At 37.8% G+C, this 9,974-nt stretch overlaps 1 long non-coding RNA gene across 1 annotated transcript; it reads left to right on the top strand.

The window, feature by feature from the left end:
• Window positions 1-200: 200 nt before the first annotated feature.
• Window positions 201-6,497, top strand: LOC117951042. The gene is made up of 3 exons (XR_004658038.1): window positions 201-300; window positions 4,071-4,073; window positions 6,487-6,497. It is a non-coding gene; the product is annotated as an uncharacterized LOC117951042 (long non-coding RNA).
• Window positions 6,498-9,974: the final 3,477 nt, after the last annotated feature.

Genomic DNA, 9,974 nt, shown 5'->3' with positions numbered 1-9,974 from the left:
GTAAAGAGTGCGGCTTCAGTAAAAATGTCCTTAGGCCTAGACTTTTGTCAAAGAGAAATTTCCGCCAAATTGAACAATGTACACTAAAGTTACAACAACTTCTTTGTTCATCGATAAATGCTCAAAATGGCCGCCACTAACCAATAACTTTTTATCTTTGTGTTGGTGTTGAGATGGCACAAAACTAATTTGAAGTCCATGAAAGTATAGCACCTGGACTTTTAGGCCTACTTTCGGTTGCTACTAGGCGGTGCTATGACTTTGAGTAAATATTGGCATTTACATGTCCTCAGGGTTGGAGTCTTTTATTAACTTTTCATCTTTAACATCTTAAGATGGTACAGAACACATTTGATGTCAATGAGATGAAATCTCTAGGAGGAATTTGTTTGTTGAAATGGCCCAAAATCCCACTTTCAATTCAAAATGGCAGACTTCCTGTTGAGTTTAGGGTATGACTCCAATGAGCTTTTGTGTACGTGTTGCCAGTGTACCAAGTTTCGTTAGTCCACGTTAAACACACTGCAGGGGCTAAAGTTTTTTAACTCTGTAGAGCCATTCCATGAACTCTTAAAATACGTAAATTTTCACCAGGATTGATGTGACTGCCAATTTTGGAGAGTTTTTGAGTATGTTAAGACCCTCATAGGGGATTCATTTGCCGGAAGGAAGAAAGAAAGTAAGAAAAAAGCAAGGAGGAATTCTTTCCTCAGTTTCGATAGGGCCTTTTTGTATTGTAGGACTTCTTTAGACTTCTCCCTGGACCAAAACATGCTGTTGTCATACTGTGTAATGCCAGACTATTATATGCTAATGAAGAAAATATATTTTGGGAAATTTAAGAAGAAAAAATTATCTTTCCTAGGACTGCTGCTGTGTTACTGTATACCAGTTAGCTGCTCCGTGAACATTTTTCTCTGATTGTTTGGATAAATGTTCATCCGTCATAATTGCAATATGTACATGTGGTTGAATTATTTCATTTAGATACCAAAACTTTTACACACAAAGCCATGTGTGCTCTCATACATAGGCACATCCACATTAAGTGGGCACATTAATCCATTTAAATTCCCAGTCTCAGTCTTCCCAGTCCCTTTAGAGGAGCCCCCTAAAGGTAGGTTGAGTGTGTGTTTTCCTTTGGTTGTGTTAATGGGGTTATTGATCATTCTGACAACTGCAACGTTTCTCCAAACCAAATGTAGGCCCTGCTCAAAGTGTGCTGTGTCAGAGCAGAAATGCATTTAGATTACTTCATTCGACAGAACCTCCTCAGAGATAGCTGTCTTCTACATTCACTTTGCCCCTTAGATGATGTCTAATATTTGAATGCCCAAGATTAAATGTTTGAAGCAAAGACTTCTTAAACTTGAAGTGCTGCTATCTTCTTCAAGGTTGGCTTGGTCTCCTTGGAGCTGTGCTGTGGTATTAAAAATAAAAAAAATCTTAATGGAACACCATAGCATCAAAATTATATAATTATTCACTAAGGAGTACAACTCTATAATAATGCAAAAAGATTTCCTGCGCATACCCACGAGGATCATTAAGGTTTCATCTACTGTAGCTTGAATGCACATGTTCATTATTGTAACGAGGTTTAATAAGTGCAGGCATTTAGGAAGTTCTATATTTCAAATGTAATACTGTGGAAAAGAAAATGTGATGTAATTATTATTGTATTTTGCAACTGTAATTTACCATTGCAGCATATTGTGTGCACTATATCATACAGTAAGTTGAAAAGGGGGATGTAAAGAATATAATTCAACATTTGTAGAACCACACACAACTGACACATCAGGGAAATAATGCACAAATTAAAGTAAAATTAATAAATGCAGACTGATTGACCCATCAGTCCCAAAAAACAACATTTACTTCAGTTTTGTATGAAAACTGTACAAGTGAAGCAACAATAAAGACCATATATCAAACTCTGCAACTGAAGGCATTTTTTTACAAAACAGCACCCAAACTTTTGCTTGAGATACCAGTTCAAATAATCAAATCAGACATTTTACCTTTTGGTTATAGCCTCTGCATGAGGACACATCTGTGTAACTTCTAAAAGGATGAACGAGGCTGTAAAAGTTGTTGATTAATTTAAATGGGATCAATGGTAACACCGGTTTACCTACTAGAGTTAGGCAATAAGACAAATTATTGTGCTTTGGGTGACAAATGTTAACAGTGTCAATGATAAACTGACATCTGCATCCTCCCAAATACAAAGTGCTGACTGGCAATAAGTGATTGTTGGATACTTGTCAAGTATGGAAATTATTAGTCACAGATGCGTCACGTTTTCTATGAAGATACAGGAACTCTCTTCTTTGCATTTAGCTATGCTCCCATTTTGTGTTTTGTTCTGTATTCCTCCAAATTGCAGAACAGTTCACACTGAAGGCACATTAAACAGCCTCCACTTATCATGCTAATTCAATCATGCAAATATTTGCCCTTTTTCAGATACTGAACATGTGCAACAGAGGGCAATAATGTAGGACGGTAGAAACTCAACCTTCGGTTAAATCTGAAAAGGGACCCTGCTGTAAAACTACAATATACAAGATATCTTTCTTTCAAAAGTTTTTTTTCTTTTAGCAAGTTGATACACACACACACTATTAGGTACATACAACCACCACATCTTTGTGCCGTAAACTCAACATGCTCATGAACATGTGTAGAATAACCTTAATAAATTAAAGCTGCAAGCAGCATTGGACGGGCCCTTGCTCCTCTGCGTGCGTTGGGGTTACTGGCAGATGCCGCTCCTTGCGATCTTAACTTTGGGACAAATATACAGTAAAACCAACAATAACCAATGTATACAACTTATTTTACTTAAATAATAAAATAAATAAAATGTCACCCTTAATCTTAACAGCTAGCTTCAAGTAAGAAAACCAGATACGTTTTTTGCTTAAATTTACAGTAGTACACCGGTATCTTGAAGATTGATCTGTTCAGCAGCAGGCTAAATCAATTGGTTTAACAGTCAGCTGAAGTCAATAATATCTAGTCTGTGTTATCAGGGCATCCATTAAAAGCTGTCCAGCAGACAGACTCCAGCGACTTGAGAAACCAAAGCCACTCCTGCTGTGATTCCCAGCTGTATGTGCTCTTGTCACTGTTCCTTAGCATCAAGAAAAATCTATTTTCTGTCAAAATACACTGAATATATGGAGAATAACACCTTATGAAGAAATCTTCAGACAAGCAAGTGTTAAATAAAGATGTTTACTACCAGTAAATCATTGAGAGTTTAAAAAAAAAAATAGACAACTTTGAAATACACTATTATGTTGATTGTGTAGCCTTTTACTTTCCCACATCCTCATCATGCTATAAAGGCTTAGTTTCAAATTAATGGCAAACAGAAGTTCATCTTAGACTTCATTTCTCTTTTTAAATGTCATGCTGTAAGAGATTTGTTCTAAAAAACACTGGCTGCTAAAGAAGCGAGAGCTACATTGTCATTACTTAGTTGATCTCCAATGAAACAGATTGAAAAGATGAAACACATGCACAATACTGTATTGACACTTCTCTCTGCAGGGTGTGCTCTTTGTACTCACTGACTGAGAGCTAAAGAAACACAGAGTAGTCAAACAGCTTGTGTGATGGTGACATACTTTTGATGCTCTTTTGTATTTTGCTGTAAAAAGTAGTGCTATCAGTTAAACGCGTTATTAACAACGTTAACATAAACCCATTTTAACAGCGTACATTTTTTTACCGCAAGATGAACGTTCATTTTGGCCCAGCAAACTTTTTTTTTTTTTTTTTCACATGCTGTTGCAACAACTAGTAGAAAAACTACACCACACTGGATCTAGCTGGACCAGAAACAAAACAACAAGCACGCTTGTTTGGGCTTGTGAGCCGGCCAAAGAGTAGTAAAGTAGTTACGTTTTGAGTGGATGGCAAGCGTGAGATGCTAAAATGGATGCCAATAAGATTCTGCATGAAAAGTTTACTTTTTAAAACTTGCAAATTGGTTTCATTGATAAGACCAAAGTGATCTGTGGGTTTTGTTGTTGTAAACTGAGCTATCATCACAGCACGTCCAGTCTGAAATACCACTTGATGGCCAAGGACTCAGCTGATGCAAGTTCTCCGCCCCCTCATCAAAATATTTTTTTCACCATTTTATCGATGGACAGTGTTACATTGTGTGAGAGATTATTTGCTCCAAATGTGAACAACTGCTTCAAGTAAGAATGTTACATCTAAAACGGAACATTACAGTAGGCTGAATGCCAGTGTTTTAAACAAAGCAAGCTGATCCACTTTTTCATGTTGTAAGAGCATTAAAATGAGAAAAAAAATAATGGGACAAAAAGAAATCAAGGGACATTTAGAATTTGTAAAAATGCGTGATTAATGGCGAGTTAACTAAGACATAAATGTGATTAATCGCGATTAAATATGTTAGATCTTTATAATTTTAGCACTAGTAAAAAGGAAAATATATTACATTCCTCTGTCTTGGTGTGTCACCCAGAGCTGTAATGATGCATTTGTTGCATCATTGCATCAATTATTGATAGTGCAGCTTCACCTGCGTTGATACAGTATTCTACAGTAAAGGAAATAATTTTATTGAATTGCTCTGTCCCTGGCCATAATCAATATAAATAGCTTTTGAAACTGTTTACTAGTTTTTAGATGTCATGTTTTCTTGAATAGGCTCAATTTTTATTTTTCTGTGAGTCAGTTCTTGGTAAACAGAGATTTTATTACCAACAGTAGCTGAATCCTTTGGCAATGACTAGGTTTGGCTGATTAAACGGGAGTGTTGGATCCTGGTAGAAACTGTACAGAGAGGAGGTTCATCATCAGGTCTCAAGGGAAAATTGGTTTTCCCGAAGGAAGTTATCACTTTTTTGGCAAACATGCAACCCTTTAATGTGTAACCTTCTGCTCCTTCTAAGCTTTCAAGTCCTACACGTCAAGGCCTCAACAAAATCTTAATCAATTGTCCTTGCCATGACATACTTTATTCTTTGTAAGAAAAAGATCCTCAACATTTCATATTTTAATACGTATTAGACTGTCAAAGTTCTAACTTACAGGGTAAGCCAACAAGACAATTCTCCAACCAGCATCCCAAAGCCTTGCAAGTCCAGCAGGAAGCAGATACCATGCAGGAAATTTGATCGCTGGCTTTGAAGGTGTCATCTGGCCCTGCATGGTTCAGCGCCAGACACACAGACTGCTCATGGCGTTAGGGGTGTACTGTAAAAGATGTCCGCCAGACACATTGGCAGCAGAAGAGACGCAAATCGATTTCCTGCAAGAAAGCACAGAGGGCCTAAGTGGGGGAGGGCCTCTTTAGCAAAGCTCTTATTAATTAATAGTGTCTCAGGAGGGGATTACATGATCTGATTCCTGCTTCTTCATCACATCACAGCAGCTAATGATATCTGAGGGAGCCCTTCTGCGCAACACACCTCCACTCGGCAATGCACATGATCGTTACAGTTGTGTATGCAACACTAGTAAAGCATCCTCTCTGCCTTATCGTTAATATCCTATTATAAGACTTCTGTCATTTTTTTCTACTCATTGATTGAATATCGCTGTGATCCAACTTTCCAGTCCATATAATACTAGTTTAAGGAGTGATTAAGAACACACCTACCACGTGTACTTTATTAAATCTGTTGTCACCAACACGCACACTCTAGCCCATTTTACTTATGCATTGTAACCTTGAACTTATACATTACCGGGAAAAGCTGTATATGACAACACAAATATCCTAATCAGTTGGACCGGACATTAAACAGACTATACTCTGGCAACTACCTAGTACAAAGTCTGCGTAACATCTGATCAAGTCAATGTGTGAATGATCTTAAGAATGTAGTTGAGTGTGAGCGGGCGTGTTGATGACTTTTCTATCATGCGGCTGGCGCAAAACTGGTTGAATGCAAACATCTGTGGATGAAGAAAAAGTGTAATTTCCTCAAAGATAAAAACAAAAATGTCTAACTAGTGAGAAGAAGAGATTCAGGAACTTCTGTTCGTAAGGGGCAATGCCGAAATCCTCGGCCAAATTCAAGGTACGGCAAGAGACTCTTGTTCATGACCTAATAACAAACCGGCTGCTTGACATTGTCCAGAGTTTGGCTTTAGTAACACATATCGGATACCTAGTGTACAAACATTGTATAAAATCATGATATAATTTTTTTGGTGATCAAATATTTTTGTTTTATTTATATTTAAACAATTCAACAATATACTGGGACAGAGGAATGTGTCCCAGGACCAAAGAGAAAATAAAAAAATAAAAACATACACAGAGAGGAAAGACGGGGTTGGGGGGGAGACCTAACAATAACACAACAGAGCTCGCAGCTCTTCAGCAAGCCACACACAAACACAAACACACAAACAAACCAACAAAAGACATTGACAAAGAGACGGACACAAGACACACAGGACCAAACACATGCACAGACAGACCAGCAAGGGGGCAAAAACAAAGTCTACAAGATGCACTTCAAGGACTCAGCCATGCTGAGCCAGGAATCCAAACTCCTCTGTGGCGCTCCATTCATACGAGCTGTAGAGAGATAACATCCAGAAAGGAAAGGGTCCATGTATGAATAGAGAAATTGTGAGGTGGTTTCCAATGTGTTGCAAACATTTTCTAAGCAGCTGTAAGTCCAGTAAATACAGCACATTTTTGAATTTTAGAGAGCTGAAGGGCTGCCAAATCATTCAGAATCATCATCAGAGTCAATCATATTGACAGTATCATTAATCGGGGCAGATATTTTGGATGCAGTATTGTTCCAGAACTGACCAACCGGAGAGCAATCCCAGATTATGTGAAGATATGTACCTTGGGCTTTTAGTGGGAAGAAAATGCATAAAGGACTGTTAATTACTTTCATGTGATGTATTTTCACAGCGGTGAGATATGTCCTATGAATGAAATTGTAGTGAATCTGCTGATGGTTTGGAGTACGTGACACTTCAGGAATGTAAGACCATACATCATGCCAGTCCAAATTGAAGCTCAGGTCTGGCCAATTGTGTTCTCAGACCCTCAATAGGGAGGCCAAAGCGGCCAGAAACTGCCAAAAACTGATCACATTTTTCTTTTATTTTTGGAAAGGTAAACAGCAACAAACAATACACTGAGAAAGAGAACGCATCGCGGGGCCAGAAAGGAAAAAAAAAGACTGGAGGGAGGGAGACAAAAACAACACACGCAGAAACAGACACACCCAAACACATACACAAACACTTATACAAACAGACAGACACAAGACAAGGAACCAACCATGGCTACAGTCCGGACTTCACAACCTTTAGCAATGTCACCGACATGTCCAGAGTCTTTCCTGGCGCCCCATTAACACACGCCGTGGAAAGCTCAATATACACTACATCCAAGTAGGAAGTGGTCCATGTGTGGATAGACAGGTTGTGAGGTGGTTTCCAATGGGTTGCAATCATTTTCTTTGCAGCTGTCAGTCCACATTTCTGAGTTCCAGAGAGTTGAAAGGCTGACAGATCATTCAAAATCAAAATACTGACATAACCTTAAACGAGGCGGACATTGTTAATGCTTTACTGTACTAGAACCGATTAACGGGAGAGCACTCCCAGATCATTTAAAGATATGTACTTTGTGCTTTTATCCCTCATTACACAAAACATTTAAAAAAGAACAAGAACATACAACACAGTGACATTTGAAGACTCTGGTTAAGGATCCGAGTGAATCACGATTCCAACAGGTTTAGCTGAGCATGGATAACGGTTAGCTTCTCATCATTGTTGACGCCCACCTGTTGAATCTAAGACTGGATCTGAAAAAAACGTTGCTTAAGGTAGCTTCTCGGTTTCTCCAGTACAGCGTCAACTATAGCGTCAGTATCACCGCGTTGTGCTTTGTCTTTGCTTGCCATTCCGCCTTAAGTAACTAAAGTAGGCATACAGTGGCAGAATACCGGAGTAGGTACCATGTATTTTTGCAAATATTTGCAAAGTTGGGCCGGGAGCTTCGCCTCAAGCCGCCATCTCCGTCCAGCTGATCACGTGACTCAAATCATTATTTTTATTTTTTTAATATGCAAATGTAGGAGTCAGTGAACGATTCAAGCAGTGAACTTTATCTATTAGCTCGAGGACAGCAGGATACATAACTGACCAGCAAACTACAGAGCTTTTGTACACAAAATATTTTTTTTTCTTCATTGGACTGCTGAGGGCAAAAACATACACTATTGGGACCACATCTTAGAAGCCAGTTTGCTTTTTTGGAATTTGGGTTATTCTCTTAAAAAGTAGAAATCAGGTTTGTTCAACATTTGTTGAACATAACCAGTTGTACAGTACATTAACACTTCCATGCTGGCCATATATTTATTTGCACGTTGAACTGTTTTTTAACTTGCCTGTGAGCAAGGCCAAATTCAGTTCAGGGTAACATTTGCGCTTGAGAGGCTTCTATGTGATGTCTTTTCTTTCCCCTTTTCACAACATAAAAACATGAGACCTTTTTACAGAGAGCATCGTTAGTCATCATAGCAATAAAATCGCCTGTGTAACTATAACATCAAGGGATAATCATAACATTGTGTGTCGCTGCAAGCCATATGAATGAGACAGGTGTTGGTATTTGTAAAACTAAATATAATACATATTTTTGAAACCTTCCCAAGATGTCCAGCAGAAAGAAAAACTTGTAATTTGTTAAGGTCTCCACAAGTGAACAATAAAAGCCAATTGGTAATGGCCATGCTCTTTAATCCTTTACTGTATTGAAAAAGACACTAACCCACTAATCCTTCCTCTGTAAACCTTTCCTAGACACTTTTTAAACTTGTCATCAGAGATGTAATAACATATTTAAGGAAGCGTGTGCTGCACATTTCACCAAACTAAATGAACTGTCATGCAATGTAAAACTTCACGTTATTAGGTTTTTTTTATTTCCCCTGCTTATGTGCCTCCCACCTTTTCATATTTCACAGGCAGGCTAAATGAGCTGTAGCCTGTTCTCAGCAGAACACATCAGCTTTAATAGACCATGAAAAGGTCAATTATATGTCATTCTGTGAATTGTTTTGACCATTTATAATCAGCCTTGTGTCAGAGACACTTAAATCGCCCTACACAAAGAATCCTTTTGTTATTACCAGTACATACTTTTTTGGTTCCCAGCAGCCTTATTCTTCAAACATATAGATTTTGCTTTACCAATTTTTTTTTGCTAAAAACAAAACTAATATTTCAACTTTTTTGTAGTACTCCTTATTGAAACACTGACTTCTACTGGCTGTCTATGCATTAATATTTAAGTTGAAGCATTTACTTGACATTGGCATTCATTTTTCAAAGGTTGTGATTGGTAGGTAGACTGTAGTGAATAATTTATCAGTTTAAAAAGGCCTTATGTCCATAACCTTAACAACAAAGTTTTTTTTTGCCACCAGCATTATAGTACACTGACACCATTTTATCCATGCTCACTTGCTTGTTAGGGTCTCATGTCTCAGGCTGATACAGTACATGACCAACATGCACTGACCAAAACCAAACACTGCAGCAGTAGTATTTTGTGATGCACCTTTGATCTGCTGGTAGACCTTTATTTTCTAATGCAATAGTAATAAAGTAGGCCTACTGTATCACCAACAAACATGTATGAGCCCAGTGGTGGAAGAAGTATTCAGATCATTTACTCAAGTAAAAGTACTAATACCACACTATAAAAATCCTGCATTGAAAATGCTACTTACGTAAAAGTATGTTAGTATCGTCAGGAAAATGTATTTAAATGAATACAAAGTAAAGTACTTACAATCCTCACATTTTAGAAACTGGAAACAATGAAAACAGTTCTGTCAATCAGCTAAGTGTTAAATATGATAATTATTTCAACTGCACTTGTAGGCCTTATTTTGTTAGGTAGTTTAATATATAATAAACGTATTTTA

The sequence above is a fragment of the Etheostoma cragini genome, chromosome 1 (genome assembly GCF_013103735.1).
Source record: "Etheostoma cragini isolate CJK2018 chromosome 1, CSU_Ecrag_1.0, whole genome shotgun sequence".
Lineage (NCBI taxonomy): Eukaryota > Metazoa > Chordata > Actinopteri > Perciformes > Percidae > Etheostoma > Etheostoma cragini.
The sequence above is the reverse complement of the archived record's forward strand: the minus strand, read 5'-3'. Positions and strand labels throughout refer to the sequence as shown.